General features: G+C 45.0%; 1 protein-coding gene across 2 annotated transcripts in view; it reads left to right on the plus strand.

Annotated features, from left to right (window-relative positions):
* XRCC4 (X-ray repair cross complementing 4) overlaps positions 1–22,139 on the plus strand; it is a 431,955-nt gene that overhangs the window by 38,987 nt on the left and 370,829 nt on the right. The window lies entirely within an intron of this gene.

The following is a 22,139-nucleotide window of genomic DNA, read 5'->3' on the forward strand; positions in this document are numbered from 1 at the left end:
AGGTGGCTGGTATGGTTTCAACCGGACTCTGGCCTGAGGCTCAGTGACAATGTCATGTTGGATGGTAGACGTGCATCCAGGGAGGTCCGAGAACACATCGTGTTCCTGCTGACGAACTCCCTGGCCTCCTGAGTCTGCTTAGAGGAAAGGCTGTCAGCAATCTTCACTGTGGCAACTGCTTCCCTTGTATCAGACCGTGGGGCTGAAAACCTATGTGCCGGCACCAGCGCAGAGACTTTACACAGAGATCGGCAGCGGAGAAGCTACGATAAGTACGTATGTATAAGCTACCCGGCCAACAACTGACAACCTCGGCATATTAGGGTAAGCAATAATCATACGTACCTCTAAAATTAGTCATATCTGTGCAGTATATGAATTCAAGCATCGTACTAAAAGAACAGCATTATAGTGGACTGGTGGTGCATTTTAAATATCTGTTGGAGCCCTGTTCGGACTTACGTATCCAATTGACACTGAGTGGATAAAAGGACATTGTGATATGATAGGGCGTGAGCTCCGCACTGTTAAGAATATAGGGACTGGACTTTGTTAATCAAGATATATTCTATATATTAATAATGTTGTTTTAGAAGCTGGCGATTTGGTTTAATATTGGATATACGCAGCTAAAAGTGGTTTAGCGGGCCAAGCAGCACGTTGGAGAGCGCTCTTATTTATTGTATACTGGAGTTTACCCTAATGGATATGCCAATATTTATCCTAATTTATTGACATAAATTGAAACAGTAAACCGCCGTAAACTACAACTAGATTTCCGTTTCTGGCACAATAGACTTCCTCTGATGACCCATTAAGAGCCATGCCACATCTTATACCAGTTCATTTGCCAGTCTTACTAAATTTTCCCCAATATCTATTATAGGACACGCTCGTTAGAACTTACAGCCAGGAATGAGAAAAAATGTATAAAATAAAAGCTATAGAGTTGGAAGGAGCTTTAGCTGGACAGGTCCCAGAAGTGAGGGCTGCTCTTGTGTGATATATATGTAAATCTATTCACTGCCTTTGTGACATGTCTGGCTATACTGCAGCTCACTTCCATCAGACAGTTGCTGTTTCATTCTCCATCTCTGTGGACACTGGCTGAATTGTGCCTCTATACATTGTCCGATGGTAAATGGCCATATCCAATCCTAAATTCCGGAGCGCGCTTCCTGTCATTGCCCTAAGACACTGCAAACTACTGTAACCGCACAAGTGTCTATAGCACAGATATGTGTGACGGGGCCATTCTAAGAAGGCAACGCCACATCCATCATTTACATATTACCGGCTTCACACAAATAATAGCTTATCAGCCGAGCAGGCGGCGGGGAGCATGCTAATGAGCTTTTTTTCTTCTCCACTTTTACTCGGGGGTCTTTTTTGTGGATTTTCGCCTTGCACGTTCTAAGAACCTCCAAAGAAGGCCTGACGCCAACAAGCCAAGGGAAGTTGCCCAAGGATGTCATCAGATTGTATCTTCTTTATGAAGTTATGGACACAGGAAGATGATTACTTTGGTCTAATTACCTGGCCCAGCAGCTGTCTACAGATGGACTGACAGGTTGGGATGAGCAGAAGTTAGCGCTTTGTTCCGGCTGGAGCAGAGGTCACGTTACATATCAGCACTTCTGCGAGGAAGAAGAACCTGGAAAGCTTGCCTGCAGGTGGGAGCACGCAGAGCCCACTCAAGAAGTGTAAACCAGCCGTCCATTCAGCGGCTTTATCTGTGGCGTTCCATATCTCTTCCTTTGGCTCGTGTAAGCTAAATTAAGTCATGTAAAGGGAAGAAAAAACAGCTGTTGGCTGATTTGCAATTGACAGAGGTTTCAGCCGAGAACAATTCCCTTATACAGTGTCTTCTGAATAAACAAGACATGGTTTAAATTAACGTACAAAGAATATTCTATCTGGCAAATGAATGGCCGCAGGGTAGAGGGCGGAAGCCAGCGCTGTAAGATCTACTTATAACAAAGTGCCATTGATTACTAGAAATGAGTTTTCTTCATGTCATCTTCATTTTTAGCCATTCCAGAGCTGCCGTGCTCGCAGGTGTCTCCAAACCTCTATGGCGGAGGGCGTCAAGAAAGGAAGAACTGTATTTTACTAATGAAGCAGTCAGATCGAGCCGCATTCATTTGCAAAACTTTTGGGAAATGGGGAAAAAAAAAGACTTTGATTTTCTGAATGGGTCCAACTGTATGTACATTCAGAACGAATACAAGACGAAGCTTAGATGTGGCGATCAATGTAATGGACGGGGGCGCGATGTTAATTGTTGCAGCCTCACCACTGGTAATGGCTTGTACCACACAGTCCCAGCTTTATGATGTCTCCAGTATTATGGAGCCCTGGATATTTATTGGTAATTCACCATTGGTAATAAAATGAATCTCCAGATATTAGTAGAAATTGGAATATTAGGAGAAAATGTCATGGGAAAAGGAATTGCCTCCTGCTTAGGGCTCGTTCACACGAACGCAATACACGGGCACCGTTCTGTGGCCCTTGCGCATCACGGATGCAGACCCATTCATTTCAATGGGTCCGCAAATCCGGAGATGCGAAACGGAAGAACGGGACACTACGGAAGCACTACAGAGTGCTTTCTGGGGCTCCGCTCCGTGCTTCCGTACTGCAAAAAGATAGAACTTGCTCTATCTTTTTGCGGAACGGAAGGATCGCGGACCCATTCAAGTGAATGGGTCTGCGATCCCCATGCGCCTGCCCTATGGACGGTTCCCGTGCATTGCGGACCACAATATGCGGTCCACAGCACGGGCATGGGCTTCACATGTTCATGTGAACGAGCCCTTAAAAGGATTGTCCAGGATTTTGATATTTATATCCTCAATATCAGATCAGCTGGTGTCTGACACCCTGCGACATGCCGAACAGGCACTGGAGCTACACCGCTCCGTCCATTGTGCAGTGGATGTTTGCTGGGAACTGTAGTGCTACTCCCATTGATGTTAGTATGCCCTAACTACAGGGAATATGGTCAGACATCCCTGGGTTTCTTTCTGCCCATGCGAGGTTTGGATCCCACGGCTTCCCTGTGATGGCACATGGGGAAATTGTTTACACAATTTAAAACTTTCTCTGACTCCATTAAAGTGGGCATTAAATGGCTTTTACAGAGGAATGTTGGCGTGGGGAGAGCCACACCGAAATTCCACTGTAAACCTGCTGGCAGCTGCATTCTTTATGCCTCCCATAGATATCAATGGGTGCTGAGGATCACGGAGAGGTAGCTTATGGCCCGCTAAGAAGTGATATGTCCCTTCTCCCCACTGCTCCGTGATCTTCTGCGCTGCCTCCCATTGAGATGTATGGGAGGCACAAAGGAGGGGCCGCCGGTGGGGTTTGGGTGTAATTTTGGTGCAGCTGTCCACACCAAAATTCCGCTATAAAAGCCATCATGCAAACGTCCCCTAATAGTGCTGACGCTGTACAGTGCCCACATGATAAGCATACTTCTCTTGTGTCATTGAGCAGCTAAATTATTAGGGCTTAAAGGGGTTGTCCCAGAAGAAAAAATATTCTACATTTTTCAAAGCAGTACCTGGATCTGAATGCTTGTGTAATTGCATGTAATTCTAAATTAAGTATAGCGCCACCTGCTGTTTGTTCTTTTTGTTATTTCTCTGTCCTCAGTGATTTGGACACAAATGCTTAGTTCCATCCTTCTACTGATGGGGCTCATTCAGACGACTATATGTGTTTTGAGCATCGGCAAAACACAGATACCGGCCGTGTGCGTTCTGCATTTTTCCAAACACACACGGCCCGGCCTATGGTAAAAATGCCTATTCTTGTCTGCAATTGTGGACATGAATAAAACATGCTCTTTTCTGCCGGGCTGTTTCAATGGGGCCGCAAAAGATGTGGACAGCACACCGTGTGCTATCCGTGTCTGTGTACTGTCCACATCCATTTGTCCGTTCTGCAAAAGAGATTGTCAATTTTGCAAACGAGGAAAGACATTTCTATAGGGGTAAAAAAAAATGGTGGCATTCACACGGGCGTGATGCGCAAAAAAAAAAACAGTCGTGTGCATGAGACCTGACAATGTGCATCCCTCTGTCATATAGGAGATCTGATGGAGCCACTTTAAAAGGGTTTTCCAAGAGTTAAATACTGATGACCTATCCCAACATCTGGGACCCCCGCCAATCAGCTGTTTGAGAAGGCACCGGCGCTCTGTGCTCACCAAGTACAGCGGCTGTACATTGTATATCAGAAGTGCTGAGTATCGCAGCTCAGCCACAATCACTTCAATCGATGAATCTGACATCACATGGCGCCGATGCCTACTGCAAGCCCCGGTGCCTTCTCACAGCTAACCATGCACAGCGCCGTACATTGTATAGCGGGTGACCTTGGTATCGCAGTTCAGCCCCATTCAATTCAGTCGTCAGACGTTACTGGCCTAGGGAAAGCTTTGAGAAGGGCACAATGCTACTGCAAGCACCGCTGCCTTCTTGAACAGCTGATCGGTGGGGGTCCCTGTTGTCGGACCCCCACCGATCAGATACTGATGACCTATCCAGAGGATAGGTCATTAGTATTTAAGGGCTCATTCAGATGGCCGTAGTGCTCTGCGGATCCGCAATTTGCAGATCCGCAAAACACGGATACCAGCCATTTGCGTTCTGCAATTTGCGGGACCGCACATGGCCGCAACCATAATAGAAAATGTCTATTCTTGTCCGCGATTGATTATCAGAACCGAAGCACTTTTGCTGATTCATGACGGATCCAGCAAAAACGCTGGTGTGAAAGTAGCCTTATCCTGTATACCATGTATTGTTTATAGGGTGTATTACCCTATATACCATGTATTATTTGTAGGGTGTATTACCCTGTATACCGTGTATTGTTTTGTAGGGTGTATTATCCTATATACCATGTATTATATGTAGGGTGTATTACCCTGTATACCGTGTATTGTTTTGTAGGGTGTATTATCCTATATACCATGTATTATATGTAGGGTGTATTACCCTGTATACCGTGTATTGTTTTGTAAGGTGTATTACCCTATATACCATGTATTGTTTGTAGGGTGTATTACCCTGTGTACCATGTATTTTTATAGGGTGTATTTGTCATGGCGGGGAGTGGGGGAAACCCCCCACCGTGCGGTGTCAAAGGGTAAAAGGGAATCAGCCTGGCCAAAAGAAGTAATAAGGGAGCAGGTCACCTCCTACAACATCCCTAATCCCCGACTCCTCACCGTATGAGCGGACCCCGATGGTGGGACGGCTCATACCCTGGATATCTAATATTCTGAGTCGCCCTGGAAATCCCTTAGGAGCAGGGGAGAGACGACCTGTTCATCCCACTCGTAGAGGAACAGGAGTCTCTATCTGAGGCCAGGCTGCAAGGAGAGGGGAACACATACAGCTATAGAGATGGCAGGTAAGTGAAACCAGTAACACACTTACCTGCCTCAGACACACTGACTGGAACCCGTGCACAAGTGCTAGTGTCCACACCAACATTAAAGGACACAGCACACACCACGAACCACACAGGAACCCAGGACACCATAGCTGCAATAACTTGAGACAGGGGAATGTCTAGTAAACATGACACTAAACACCACCAGACATGTAACACCAAACTAGACATTCAAACACCCTGCACATAACCCACTCCATACAAATAGGGACAGGAAGGGAAGGAGACACCGGGATGACATAAAAGATCTATGACCACAAGGGTGGCCCTCACTGGACAGATGGAACAAGCCAGGAACCGTGAACCACCAGCATACACCAAGTCTGGTGGAACCCAGAGCTTCAGGCATCCAGCAGAGGCCAAGCAGCCACACCCACACACACATAAACCCAGTGTTCCCAAAACACTAGGAAGGGAGTTAACCTTTCCAACACCAGACAAGGGAAGGAAGACACTTAAAGGGGAAGTGCACACAAGCAAACTAAGCCACACGTTACCACCGGCAACAGCATGCGTGGCAACCATGTCACAGCAATCACCCAGAAGGCCGAGACACTGCCACCGCATGCTCACACAGCAACACGTTGCCGCTGGCAACCGCAAGTGTAGCAACAGTGTCACAGCGCACACCATAGGCCGTGACAGTATTACCCTGTATACCATGTATATTATAGGGTGTATTACCCTGTATACCATGTATTGTTTGTAGGGTGTATTAGGGGATGGTTTGTGAATAAGGATAATAATGGTTCAGTCCGCCTTTTATGGGTGATGAAGCAGATGATTAGTGCTGCTGGTAATCATATGTATGAGCCCGTTTGTGTGGTGCACAGATTTGGCAAGAAGTAGAAGATACCCTTGAGGATGGGTGATGACAGACCAGGAAATAAGCCATAATGAATCTGTCTCCGTGCAGACAGTGGTTGAAGTGCAGACGCCTCTCACAAGAGCCATCGAAGCTAGTGCCAGCTTCATGTCACTCACATGAAAAGCAAAGTAGGTAATATAATGTAGTTACAATAGGGGCAATTGAGTAGACACCACATTGTGATGAGATGTGTGTCACCCCGGTGTCTAAAGAAAGTGGTGGCCTTATTGTCATACCACCTAAACTGCTCGGGAAAACTAGTAGAAGACGTTTCCTAGATCCTCCTGATATAAATGATAAAGAGCAGCTCTCATATACAGGGACCGAGTCACTTTTTCCTAGTTAAATAACTGGGCAGTGCCAAGGAGTTCCCAGCACTTCTTAGACTATTGGGTTACCGGGGTCTGCAGGAGCCTCAGAGGCGGCACACCCATTGTATTCAGAATTATTCATATTTTACAGTGCAGAACGCCCAAGACCACTGACATATCTCCACACACTGTGTAATTAGCCTGGCTTAACAGGGGAGATGTTTAATTCATTTCTCTTTCTCCATCTGTAGGATGATTTACATGAGGTTGCCTAGCAGCCACATGCCGCCCTGTGACCACCATGTGAGCACATGTATTAACAAATGGCCACAGGATGTTTTATTGGGCGTACAATTAACTACTTCTCCACCAGGACCGACGAGAACAGGGTAAATGACAAGTCATGCAACCTTAGGAAAACTCATATGTAAAGGCTGTATTACGCAGCCTGATGTGGCAGACGATTGTTGGGAGGGAAGCGTTCCTTCCTGGCAATCGCCTGCTTGCTAGCGGAGGAGACCGCCGCTATTACATGCAGTGATCTCCTCCGCAGCATGGGGAAGAGTGATCACTATGCCATCGCTTGCCTGATGATCAAGCTTTCTCTCGTTTATCGGCCAGTCATCTGCAGTATTGCACTGCCAGATGATCACATGAACGCTCGTTAGCGATTATTTGCTGAATAATCAGGCAGTGTAATACAGGCTTAAAGAGGTTCTCCAGGACCACAAAAAGATGGCTGCTTTCTCCCAAAAACAGCACCTCACCTGACCACAGGATGTGTGTAGCATGCCAGCTCAGCTCTATTGAAGTGAATGGACAGGTGTGGTGCTGTTTTTGTAGTCCGGGAGAACCCCTTTAACACAAAGAAGGAAAAATGCTCAAAGGTGTTGTAGCGGTTAATAGCGGGAGACTCCCTGAACGTCCGGGAGACTTGAGATCCCTGCACACGAGACATGAAGTACAGAGAGGACGGACATTGCTCATTACCCCCACCCTTCTCTCTGTACCTCATCATTTCCATTCCCACAGAGCAGAGAGGAGGATGAGGCAGCTCTTCAGCTCAGTGTTGTGAAGTAACCTGTCCTGCTGTGTGGTTAGGACAGGTTCTGTGTGTACTGATAGCACGGCAGCCATTTTATTTCTCTTAGTGATTGCTCTGTAGACAAAACGAGCCACTCTAACTAATGAAAGGTATTTGGGAATAAATTTATTATAAGGTAATATTTAAGTATTTTCATTTTCTTAATTCGTGGAGAACCCCTTTAAAGGGTTTCTGTCACCCTGCAAAACTCATTATTTTTTTTTTGGATAGTTAGATTGCTCATAGTGCGATATAGCAGAATATAATGCTCTTACTTACTTTCATGCGGCCGATTCTTTATAAAACGAACTTTTATAATATGTAAATGAGGGCTCTACCAGCAAGTAGGGCGTCTACTTGCTGGTAGCTGCTGCAGAAATCTGCCCCCTCGCCGTGTTGATTGACAGGGCCAGCCGTGATCTCCTCCTCCGGCCGGCCCTGTCAGTAATTCAAAAATCGCGCGCCTCGCGTCATTCGGCGCAGGCGCTCTGAGATGAGGAGGCTCGTCTCCTCAGCACTCCCTCAGTGCGCCTGCGCCGATAACGTCTTCTCTTTCGGTGATGTCATCGGCGCAGGCGCACTGAGGGAGTGCTGAGGATACGAGCCTCCTCATCTCAGAGCGCCTGCGCCGAATGACGCGAGGCGCGCGATTTTTGAATTACTGACAGGGCTGGCCGGAGGAGGAGATCACGGCTGGCCCTGTCAATCAACACGGCGAGGGGGCGGATTTCTGCAGCAGCTACCAGCAAGTAGACGCCCTACTTGCTGGTAGAGCCCTCATTTACATATTATAAAAGTTCGTTTTATAAAGAATCGGCCGCATGAAAGTAAGTAAGACTATTATATTCTGCTATATCGCACTATAAGGAATATAACTATCCAAAAAAAAATATATGAGTTTTGCAGGGTGACAGAAACCCTTTAATGGGCGTTATCCTGTAATACAGAATACTGAGCTGGGACATAAATGCTATTACAACTACACCCCAGACATAGAACGAGGGTCCCGCTCCTGTAAGGGCCCGCAGGAGCCGTACACCACCCCAGTGATAGTACGAGGGGCCCCAGTGACGCGCTACTGTACAATGTCCCCGGACCAATCCGTGCGCGCCAAGACAAGGAGCTGGCCCGAGTCCCATAATCCTGTGCGGCGGAGGCTTCGGCATTACGGAGGTGGGCGGGGCCTAGCGTGTGCAGCGTCACAGCCCTGCGCGTCATCCTGATGTGTACAGGACACTGAAATCAGTGGGTTGTTTGTTTAAAGCATAGACATAGTGGGGCTTTCAGAGCAAGAGATACTCATATTAGCCATTCTGCACTCTGGTTGAGAGATGACTGTCTTGAGAGGGAGATCTCTACCCCTTTATTGACTTTTATTGACTTAGTTTCTTAACCAGGGAACACATTTAAAAGAAAATTGAACCAGAACTGAAAATCTTACCGGTGGATAGAATTTGCAGTGGCTGATACAAGTAGTGGTTCATCTTTCCTTTTTTCATGCCCCCAGTTATTTTATTAGTCGCTCCCCTTTTGCAGATAATGGGGAATAGGACTGACAAACTTTAGTCTTACTTTTACTCATGGCCCATCTATAAAATAGTTGTGCATACAGTGGTGACCCATAGTGCTTAACCCCTTGTGAGGTGGGGCTGACAGCCCTGTTCCTAATAATTTCCCACAAACAACAATGGCTGCCAGTGAGAGGGCATATGTTTAGAGGGTTTTTCTGAGAGTTTATAACTGATGACCTATCCTCAGGATGAGTCATGAGTATCTGATCGGTGGGGGTCCAACACCCAGGACCCCTGCCGATCAGCTGTTTGAGATGGCATTGGCTCTCCCGTGAGTGCAGCGGCCTTCTCTCACCTTTTCCTAGGCCAGTAACGACACGTTCATTGGTCACGTGGCCTAGGAGCAGATCAGCCCCATAGAAGTAAATGCCGCTGTACAGTATATGGCGCAGTGCTAGGGGAGGAACGGAGAAGTCTGCAGATCTCACAGGAGAGCCAGTGCCTTCTCAAACAGCTGATCGATGAGGGTCCCCCAGCTGATGACCTATCCTGAGGATAAGTCATCAATATAAAAGTCCTGGAAAGCCCTTTTAACCAATGCCAACATATAATCCCCTCTGTGAATCCCAGTTGAGCTAAACTTTTGGATGTTCCCTGAAAATGTAACACTGAAAGCAGTACTTTATGGCGGTTTTCACATGTGCGTTAGTGGCCGCATCCAGAGACTCTTATGCAGACTTTCCAATACTTGCAGCACTATTTTACCCTTTAGGATTGAGGACGCCTGGTGGAACCAGATAGACCCCATTATAAGTCAGAGTGCCCCATCGGGCACTGGTGATGCCTGCCATGTGATAATTTTCATTATAAAAGTGCATACTGTGCATTTCTTTTCCTTATTGTAAAAAAGCTGAAAAAAAAAGGTATATTGGCATACACCGGCCAGAAGTGATTCACCTCTTATAAATGAAAGTGGGATAAAGATCCTTGGGTTATAACTAATGTACAATGGCTTAACGTAAAAAAAGCTTTAAAAGAGGTTTTATTATATAATTATCATAAAATGAAGCCATGTTGTTTGGTCACTTCTGGTCGGGTTATGAGGGTGGTATAAGGAGGATATATAATTAATTAGGATAGGTATACTGATGAAATTTTAATAAAGGGAAAAACATCAAAAGCTTACAGTTGAAAAGGACCTTTCACTCTTTATGTTGTGTATTATTGTATATTATCACTGCGCTCCGTTCCCAGAAGCTTCTTCACATCCTATTGTGTGGCATAATGAAATCAATTTACTTTTCCAGTTTTACGCCTGAATGAATGTATATGCCTTTCCCATTGAAGCCGAGCTGGTTGCATGTTTGAGAGTGATTTAAGGGAATCTGTTTATGTTGAGCATCACTGAGATTGGAATATAAACTCCACTGCTTTTCATAAAACTAAGACAATAAGTTGAACATACACTACTGACAAAAAGTTAAAAGTATTTGACTTTCAGGTGAAAGCGTAAAAAGTTCACACTACAGTGATATTATATCATGAAAGCAGGGCATTTAAGTGGAAGCATGCAATGGTGATTTCCTCATCCCAAACAATTTATTGGAACAAAAGCCAACAACAGTGGTGGGTACTGTATACCCCCACATAAAATGTCAGTGTCTCAATAACTTGTCATGTGGCTTTGAGCATCAATTACAGCTGTTCACAAGTCGACTTATTGTCTGCTGTGGCACTCTTCTTAAACGGCGTCCCTCAGGTCATTGAGGTTCTGGGGTACAGAGTTACCGGCCTCTACACGGCGACTTAGCTGATCCCATAGGTTTTCAATGATATTCAGGGCAACTACATTTCAGGTACCCGAGTCTCCAGCAGCCGTTCCCTAACGATGCGACCTTGATGAGGTGGTGCATTGTCGTCCATGAAGATGAAATCAGGCCTGTGTTGTTCATGTATAGGCACAACGACTGGATTAATGATGTTATTAAAGTAGTATGGGCTTTTCACTGTACCATTTACAAAGTGTAAGGCATTTCTGTGTTGACTAGACACACTTGCCCACACTGTAACACCACCACCACCAAAGGCTCGTGTGGGGACAACAGTGGCTGATGCATAACGCTCTCCTTGACGGCTCCAACATCGTTGACAACCATAATTTCTTCGCAGTGTGAATCGACTTTCATCAGGGAACAGCACTGAGGCCCACTGGTCCCTCGTCCAGCGTAGATGCTCCCTGGCCCATGCAAGATGATGACGCCTGTGGTCAAATACCCTTGCAAGTCGTCTAGCATGCAGACCACACTGGTGTTAATGGTTTCAAATGGTCTGACGTGACAATGGGTGCCTCTCTCCTCCTTTTAAATGTGCCTGGAGTTGTGTGGCATTCATCACCTGGTTCCTTAGGGCATTGTTCACAATGAAGTGGTCATCAGTGTAGGATGTGGCCAAAGGACGTCCACTTCTATGCCTTTCTGTGACTCTTCCAGACTCTCTGTATCTCTGTTGCAACCTGCTGATGACACTCTGTGACACTCTAAGCTCAGTGGCCACCTCCGTCGAAGAACATTCTGCTTGAAGCCTCTCAATGGCGAGGTGCTGTTGATCAATTGTTGGGTGTCAGGAAATTTATTGGGCGATTCATGGATCAAACACCTGTTGTGAATTCTGCCATTAATCTCCTTGTTAGAGAACAGCAAGTTGTGCAAAAAGTACTGAAACAATAAACAGTTGGACACGTGCATTCAAAAGTTTAGAGAAGGTCACATTAAGTTCACCAGTAAAGGTTAGAGTGCATTTTAGGTTCATCCTGAAATTTCATCCACAAGCCAAATATGCCTAACATTTTGTGAGTAGTGTATATTCTGTTCTTTGAGGGCATTTACCAGTCTTTCAAACGCTTTGTGTTCTCTGAAATGCATAACATAGTAACATAGTTTATAAGGCTGAAAAAAAATACATCTGTCCAGTTCAGCCTGTTATCCTGCAAGTTGATTCAGAGGAAGGCAAAAAAACAAACAAACTGTGAGGTAGAAACCAATTTTCCCCACTTTAGGAGTATGTGATGTGTCACCTTCTAAAGGTCATGTGTGGCCTGAGTATCTAGGAGACACTAGTTTTCTGTCTGTTTGTATGTAGAAGCTTTTCCCTTTTTTGTGTGCGGTTAAACGGTCCGGGTATTTGCTCTTTTGACCCACTGTTATAGACGTACCGTATTTCTCGCCCTATAAGACGCAACGGCCCATAAGACGCAACGGCCCATAAGACGCACCTAGGTTTTTGAGGAGGTAAATAAGAAAGAAAATATTTTTAACCAAAAGGTGTGCTTTTGGTGGGCTTTGAACTAATGGTAGCCTGTGAATGACACACTTATGGGGGTCTGTGGATGGCACTGTTATGGGGGTCTGTGGATGGCACTGTTATGGGGGTCTGTGGATGGTATTGTTATGGGGGTCTGTGGATGGCACTGTTATGGGGGTCTGTGGATGGCACTGTTATGGGGGTCTGTGGATGGCACTGTTATGGGGGTCTGTGGATGGCACTGTTATGGGGGTCTGTGGATGGTACTGTTATGGGGGTCTGTGGATGGTACTGTTATGGGGGTCTGTGGATGGCACTGTTATGGGGGTCTGTGGATGGCACTGTTATGGGGGTCTGTGGCTGACAATGTTATGGAGTTCTGTGGATGGCACTGTTATGGGGGCATCTGTGGATGGCATGACACTGCTATGGGGGGGGGTCTGTGGATGACAGATAAATAGCATCTTATGCTATTTGACATCCACAGATCCCCCTATAACAGTGTCATGCCATCCATAGATGCCCCCATAACAGTGCCATCTACTGTGGGGGCTGGCATCTATACTAGTTTTTAAATGGCAGCGGGGGCCCAGTGCAGTCATTGTATTCTATTGCATCGGGTTTTGAGGAGGTAAATAAGAAAGAAAATATTTTTAACCAAAAGGTGTGCTTTTGGTGGGCTTTGAACTAATGGTAGCCTGTGAATGACACACTTATGGGGGTCTGTGGATGGCACTGTTATGGGGGTCTGTGGATGGCACTGTTATGGGGGTCTGTGGATGGTATTGTTATGGGGGTCTGTGGATGGCACTGTTATGGGGGTCTGTGGATGGCACTGTTATGGGGGTCTGTGGATGGCACTGTTATGGGGGTCTGTGGATGGCACTGTTATGGGGGTCTGTGGATGGTACTGTTATGGGGGTCTGTGGATGGTACTGTTATGGGGGTCTGTGGATGGCACTGTTATGGGGGTCTGTGGATGGCACTCTTATGGGGGTCTGTGGCTGACAATGTTATGGAGTTCTGTGGATGGCACTGTTATGGGGGCATCTGTGGATGGCATGACACTGCTATGGGGGGGGGTCTGTGGATGACAGATAAATAGCATCTTATGCTATTTGACATCCACAGATCCCCCTATAACAGTGTCATGCCATCCATAGATGCCCCCATAACAGTGCCATCTACTGTGGGGGCTGGCATCTATACTAGTTTTTAAATGGCAGCGGGGGCCCAGTGCAGTCATTGTATTCTATTGCATCGGGCCCCGCTCACAATGGTTAACTATACATATGTTCGATCCAGCAGCCTTTACTTACGATCATAGCAGGCTGGAGGCAGGAGGCTGGGCGGGCACTGGCAGCGTAACTTCCTACGTCACGTGCCTGCACCGCCCGCTTCATTCATAAAGTGGGCGGAACAGGCATGTGACGTAGGAAGTTACGCCCTGCCTTCTGCCTCCAGCCTGCTGTGATCGTAAGTAAAGGCTGCTGGATCGAACATATTTATAGTTAACCATTGCCTGCCTGCAGTTACAGTAGATACCATTAGTACAGTGAGCAGGGCCCGGTGCAATAGAATACAGTGACTGGACCGGGCCCCGCTGCCATTACAAAACTAAAGGCCAGCCCCTCCTTCCCCCTCGCTGATACACACGCCGGCCGTGCTGTGCAGCTTGCGGTCGGCGGTGTATCAGTTTAAAAACGGCAGCATTTGCCCCATAAGATGCACTGCAATTTTATTCCCACTTTTTGGAGGAAAAAGTGCGTCTTATAGGGTGAAAAATACGGTATGCCGTTTCCCTATCGGAGACATTTTTTTCCTCCTAAAATTATGATTTTTTCATACCTTTTCTTTAGAGCTTCACTATGTACAAAAAGGCAAACTTTGGGAATCACAAATGTTGTCTCTAATGCTTCCTTCTCATAAAATGTTATTTTTAAATAAAAACAAAGGGCTTTTCAAGACTGGGAAAGCAGTACATGGTGTTTAAAAAAAAAAAAGAAGCTAACCTGGTCAGAGAGTCCAAGTGGTACCAGCACTGCGACATGCACATGTGTGCAGGAATGGCACGTGACGCAGTAGGGACGGGAGCAGTATTTTATTTATTTTTTCATACCATGCCCACGGCCATTTTGTTCTCTGTCTTGGACTACCCATTTAACTTGTAGATACTAAAGTCTCATTCACACAGTCAATGTTTTGGTCAGTGATTGTGAGCCAAAACCAGGACTGGAGCCTCCACAGACATAAGGTATAAGGCTACATGCACACGACCGTATGTGTTTTGCGGTCCGCAAAAAAAACGGATGACGTCCGTATGGCATCAGGTTTTTTTGCGGATCCATTGTAATAATGCCTATCCTTGTCCGCAAACTAGAAAAAAATAGGACATGCACTATTTTTTTTGCGGAGCAACGGAACGGACATACTGATGCGGACAGCACACGGTGTGCTGTCTGCGTTTTTTGCGGACCCATTGAAATGAATGTGTCCGCATCCTATCCCCCAAAAAAATGGAACGGACACGGAAGCAAAATACCTAAGGGAAAGATCTACACCTGTTCTATGTTTAGAGGCTGTGGGGTTTCGCTCTGGTAGATAGGGTAAGCGGGCGCAGTACAGAGGCAGAATACAAGTCCTTAACTCAAACGTCTCAGATCACTGTGTCACAAGACGCATCTAGTTTTGGATCACAATCACTGACGAAAACACTGACGTGTGAATGGGGCATAAAACAGATAATTAAACTTTTAGGAAAACAATGCTATTATATCAGGTTCTACTGTACATGTCTCAGATCTAAAAATTTATTCAGACCCCCATACTGAAAAATTAAGGCAGACTCCAGACTTTAGTCTCCAAAAGAATTCAATCGTCAGAACCCTAGTCGTGTGGTCTGAATGCTCTCCGGGGTGCTTCTGCTTCCTCCCTCCTCCTCAAATGGGCGCATTCACTGGTGTTTTCTTGAACAGGGTCTGTCACTTCAATCGTGTTGCAGATTTGAATTCCATTTTAGGAGTCCTGATGTTCACTACTCTTCAGCAGTTTCATAATATACTGTGGCGGAATTGGTCCTGTGCAATGATCATGGGGATTATTGTGTTAGTGTACATATACATCATTGTAGGAATGTATGAATGTCGCCCATCCAGAGATAGTTTAAAAAAATTATTTGTACGGTGAAATAAGTAATTCTGCCGTTGTTGTTTGGGTTTTGTTTTTCCGGTAAAAAATGAAGTGGTCAAAATTACGACAGTACCAAATTTAAACAGTTTTTGTTATGTTTTACTGCAAAACCTTTTCTACGACAATTGTTGTGTCGCCATATTCTGGTCATCACATGATCCATCACCATGGTAAAAGATCATGTGACGTACCATGTGATGACCGGAATGACGTCATCAAAGGTCCTGTTGCTGCACAGAGATCAGATGAAGACAGAAGGAGATGCCGGGCATCGCGAACAAGTGGATTAAGGTGAGTTAAATTTTAAAAAAAAATTTTTTTAACCCCTCCAGCGATGTTTTACTATGCATTCTGTATTCAGAATGCTATTATTTTCCCTTATAACCATGTTATAAGGGAAAATAATACAATCTACATAACACCGATCCCAAGCCCGAACTTCTGTGAAGAAGTTCGGGTTTGGGTACCAAACACGCGCGATTTTTCTCACGCAAGTGCAAAACGCATTACAATGTTTTGCACTCGTGCGGAAAAATCGCAGGTGTTCCCGTAACGCACCCGCACATTTTCCCGCAACGCCCGTGTGAAAGAGGCCTTAGGGTTACATAGCATCATAAATCAATATAATGCTATTTGAATCCCGTCAGTGCTGGGAGGTCAGGCCGGGTGCTGAGATGCGGACTCGCTGCTGGAGGAACGCTCGTCTGCAAGGGGCCTTAGGCGTATTTCAGCTTGATAAATGAACTCCTTAGTATTTTTTTTTATTTTTTCAACTTGTTAGGCCCCTTTCACACGGCCGAGAATTCCGTGCGGGTGCAATGCGTGAGGTGAGCGCATTGCACCCGCACTGAATCCGGACCCATTCATTTCAATGGGGTTGTTCAGATGAGCAGTGATTTTCATGCATCACTTGGGCGTTGCGTGAAAATCGCAGCATGCTCTATATTCTGCTTTTTTCACGCAACGCAGGTCCCATAGAAATGAATGGGTCTGCGTGAAAATCGCAAGCAAGTGCGGATGCGGTGCGATTTTTCACGCATGGTTGCTAGGAGATGATAGGGATAAAAGCAGGACCTGCTTTTATCTTCATTTAGCAGGTCCTGCGCTGACGCCACTGCGCTCACCACGTGGTGAGCACGATTACGTCATCAAAGATCCTTTTGCAGGTCCTGAAAGAAGAAGCAAGAAGACGATGCCAGCTGCGCGATCAATTGGATAAGGTGAGTTATTATTATTTATTTTTTTAACCCCTCAATGGACATTTTAGTTAGCATTCTGTATTAAGAATGCTATTATTTTCCCTTATAACCATGTTATAAGGGAAAATAATAAAGTGAATAGAACACCTAACCCAAACCCGAACTTCAGTGAAGAAGTCCGGGTTCGGGTCTGGGTACGACATTCAGTTTTTTCACACGTGCGTGCAAAACGCATTGCACTCGCGCGGAGAACACTGAACATCGGAACACAATCGCAGTCAAAACTGACTGCAATTGCATGCCCACTCGCGCGGGTTTCCCGCAATGTACACTCTGGGACGCCCGTGTGAAAGAGGCCTTAACGTTTTCTTTTAGTCTCCTTGTTTAATGTATCTAATGAAAAGCAGATTGTGGGAGTCTAGTTATTTTATAATCAATGGGATTACTGCTTTTCAAGCTATGAAGCGGACTCTACTGGTGCTGCACCGACTTTCTCTGCCTGCACCAATCATCCGGCATGGGTTTCATTTTGATCGACTTTGGGACCGTTATAGCCTATGGATACATTGGGACCATAATCTACATAAAAAAATAATTTACGGCACAGAAAACTAACAGTACATAGCTTTGCTGTAACGTTTTATCTGGAAATGTCAATCTATTAACACTATATTTTTTCCTTACGAAGAATCTGTATTTTTTTTCCCATTTTATCTCAGAGATTGCTAACAGAAAAGCCACTCGTAGCTTACGGCCAATTGAACTTTTCACTGATCAAAGGTAGAGTTAAAGGATTTCTAGATTATCCATGAAGATCAGTCGTGTGATATGTTTTTGTAGAAGGAAATCAGGTGTCAGGTGTACGGCAGCGACATTGACAGCAACACAGGAAAAAGAGGAAGAGAGATTTATCAGATAAGGAAAAGCTCTTAAATGTGAAACACATGGGCTCGGCGAGCTTCTGATGTGCTAACACCAGCCAAATGTCAGGTAACGCTGCCTGTTATTTTATTCCATGTATCGACAACCCATGAAAGGTGTTAAACAGGATCACTACTGTATACACAACTGAGATGTTACAGACTGGCCGCCCCGGTGCATGTGACAGTACTGAGGGAGACCCTTTTAAAGCAGTGTTTTATCATGCTTTGGGCACACATACTGTATTAAAAGCATATTTAGTCTACTTTCCCACTGGCGTTTTGGCTTTCCGTTTGTGAGATCCGTTCAGGGCTTTCACAAGCGGTCCAAAACGGATCAGTTTGAATTCTAATGCATTCTGAATGGAAAAGGATCCGCTCAGAATGAATCAGTTTGCCTCCGTTCAGTCTCCATTTTGCTTTGGAGGCGGACACCAAAATGCTGCTTGCAGCGTTTTGATGTCCGTCTGATAAAACTGAGCCAAAACGGATCCGTCCTGGCACACAATGTAAGTCAATGGGGACGGATCCGTTTTCACTGACACAATCTGGCACAATAGAAAACCGATCCGTCCCCCATTGACTTTCAATGGTGTTCAAGTCTGATCTCTCATGGCTATGTTACAGATAATACAAATGGATCCGTTCTGAATGGATGCAGACGGCTGTATTATCTGAACGGATCTATCCATGACTGATCCGCACAAAACGCGAGTGTGAAAGTAGCCTTGAAAGTGGTTGTGTCACTTCTGCAAGTGGCATTCATCATGTAGAAAAAGTTAATACAAGGCACTTACTAATGTAATGCTACTATCCATATTGCTTCCTTTGCTGGCTGGATTCATTTTTCCATCACATTATACACTGCTCGTTTCCATGGTTACAGACCACCCTGCAATCCATCAGCGGTGGCCGTCCTTGCACACTATAGAAAAAAGCACCAGCCTATGTGCGCTCCCATGGTCCCGGCCACTAGAGATGCAAGCACATTTTATTATAGTGTGCATGCACGACCGCTGCTGCTGGATTGCAGGATGGTCGTAACCATGGAAACGAGCAGTGTATAATGTGATAGAAAAATGAATCCAGCCAGCAAAGGAGGTAATATGGACAATCACAATACATTAGTGTCTTGTATTAACATTCTCTACATGATAAATGCCACTTGCTGAAGTGAGACAACCCGTTTAACTAAATTTTTCAATATAGAGGGGTCTATATAGTAGATGCACGATAAAAGAAATGCTCCAGCACCAGAAGGACGTAATGAAAAAATTCCCGGTCTTTATTCAGATCACCAACATATCGGTGCATACAGCGACACAATGACCCACTTGTCCCCACGATCTACGCGTTTCGGACGATGTTGTCCTTAGTCATGTCCTTATATAGTACTATAATGTATTTTTTATGAGCTTCAGTAGGGTACCACCGTACGGCATACAGTTGTAAAAAGGGGTCTATACATTTGCCAAATCAGTGGCCTGGGAAATACCTCAAATGTGTACCACAAGCATGGTATGTGGAAAACCCAGTAGCCCAGGGGTACTAGTAATGCCCTACTTTGTGCTACAGATACCACCAGTGGCCAGTTTACCTTATTTTCTTATAAGGCCTCATGCTCACGGCTCTGTATGTATTTTAGTCAGGAAAAAGTATTCTGCAAAATATGGATACTTTCCATGTGGATTCTTTATTTTCTCACTCCCATCAGTATAAAGAGCTATTCACGTCCGCGGTATGGACCAGAATAGTGCCAATGTGAATGTAGGCTAACTACGAGTTATTCCCAGTCTCTGCTTTCTTATGTTTTGTAAATTCCCAGTATGGCTCCATTATCACACAGTCTTTAAGTTTTAAATTTAGTTTGCTGGAAAGTTTCTTTGTCTGCCAGGCCAGCAGATTGTCTTCCTATTACTTTACTCTTTTTTTTCTTTTATTGCCTTCCTTACTTCTCTACAATGTCCCCTCTGTTTCTGATTTGGCTCAGATTATTCCTGCTGAGCTGATGGTATTGACTCCTTGCTCACCACCCGTCTAAGAGCCCCATGTCCCATAAAGCACCAGATAGGAGTGTGGAGCCAGGGCCATCGTTCATTATAGGCTTTGGAAGGGAAAGTGGCCCTATCTGTTCTTATGTCATTTAGTAGGTGGGCAGATGGACTACTCTTCCCAGCGAGGTGACCTCCAAGATACACAAAACAATGCGCAGGAGGGGTAGTCAACATAAGATCACATTGGGCTGCCTGGACGTTTTTGAAAGTGTCTGTAATATAATCAATTAGGTTACAGGGGTTGTCCGTCCTTTTTTAAGTGAAGGTCGTCACTTGCTGATCGGCAGCGGTCCGACAGCCTACACCTTCGCTGATACGTTATTCGATGTAGTATCTCCATCTTAGGAAGTTGGCGCCAGAGCTAAAGAACACCATGAACATTGTAGTGGGCAAGTTGACTTCAACGGGAGCAGTGCTGCAGTGATGAACGCTATCCACTACAGTGTTGATGCAGTGTAGCTCCAGCGCTAGAGGTACACCTAATAAAGCTTCCCATTGTAATAGTCCATTATGTTTATGTTAGCTGGAAATCTCTTTGAAATGCTCCTCGAAAATCCACCATGTGAACATATCCTTACAGTATCTTAACATGTGGCAAGTTAGGTACCTAATAGGGTGGGCACATGGTGCTAAAACAACTTCGCTGATATATATGGGAATTATTTTCAGATGCCAAAACGTCTGCAATAGATCTGATCTGATAAACTTCTACAACCCTTAGTAATTCATGAGAAGTACAGGAAAAGTTGAAAGTGTTTAAGGATAAAGGAGTTCGACCACTGCTCCCGCTCCCGAATGGGACTACGAGACCTGTGGTGCACCATTTGAATGGAGTGATGGAAACTGATATGCGGTCTGTTTCGCTTTATGGGCTGCTGGAGATAGCCAAGCGCTTGTACTCAGCTGTCTCTGGAAGTCCAGAGTAGCAGATATGCACATATGTCTGGTGCAACATTCAAATGGAGGAACATGGGCCCACATTTGTGATCAGCGGGGCGCCATCAGTCAGACTCCCACCAATCAGACACTTATCCCCGATCCTGTGGATATAAGTTTTTGTAATGGAACAAAGAGAAAGTATGACTGGCAGGTTCTACTTCTCCGCTTTTGTGCATCCACATCTTGTTTTAGCTTCAAAACTGCATCAGAAAACCTGAACATGTCCGAGCATCCTCAGCCAAGTCCTTATTCATTTTATACAGAGCAGCCCTAGACTTTACGAAGTTAGTTATTGCTGCAGCTTTAGTAATTAGATTTCCTTGGACTATAACCATGATAAGGATATTGGACTGTGTTTTTTTGTGTTCCTATATTTTGTTACTCTAAATTCATGTAAACAAAGTAATAATCACAAAATCCAGACATAAAAGTGAAAAAAAAAAATCAATGATGAAACAATACTAAAGTCACGTAGCTTTTATGTAATGTGAAAACTGAGAAATTCAATGAAGAATTAAAAAGAATTTAATAGAGGTAGGCATGTTTCCTGCCCAGAACAATGTCAAAATAGTTCTATGGTAAAATAAGCAGAATTAAAAAGGTTGATTCTCTCCACTGGTCGTGTTGGAGTTGTGTCGTCTGTCCCTCGTTTATTTATTTGTGTGATGTCCATTACCCAAGTAGAAATGTTCACATCAAGTATCCATCGTTTGAAAACACTGAAGGATCAAATTGCAAGATACAAAACCAATAGTATGGAAGGTTACAAACGTACAGCCACCCAACACCTCCACAGCTCCGTATCAAGAAACTTCTCACTAGTACTCTCTCTCTTCTTCTTGAGCTACAAGGTTTGAGAAGAAGAAAGACTTCTCTAGTGAGTGAATAAAGCACTGCCAAGGGCTGCAAGATACCGGACCTGCATGTCCTGTGAGGCATTTATGCTGCATTATGATTGGCTAATGCAACTGGCGGCCAGTGATAGGGAGCCATGCCATGGACTGTTGTTTGAAGGCCTGAGGTGCTGAGGTACACCAGGACTGGTGTCTGAACTCACTAGCGTCGGGAGCCAACTGAGTAATGGTACATTTGCATTATCTTCACTATCTCACAATGCCTGGTCATTCTGTCTAGGCAAGATAAGGATTTTTAGAATTCCTTATGAATGTCTCGACCATAACTGACACACAATTAGTTTTCTTCATTTTGATGTTCTCTGTCCATACAGGAGGCTTAGAAAGGGTATGGGTGGCCATCAGATTCCTTGACCATTAGCAACCCCATGGTTCCCT

The sequence above is a fragment of the Bufo bufo genome, chromosome 2 (assembly GCF_905171765.1).
Source record: "Bufo bufo chromosome 2, aBufBuf1.1, whole genome shotgun sequence".
Classification (NCBI taxonomy): Eukaryota; Metazoa; Chordata; class Amphibia; order Anura; family Bufonidae; genus Bufo; species Bufo bufo.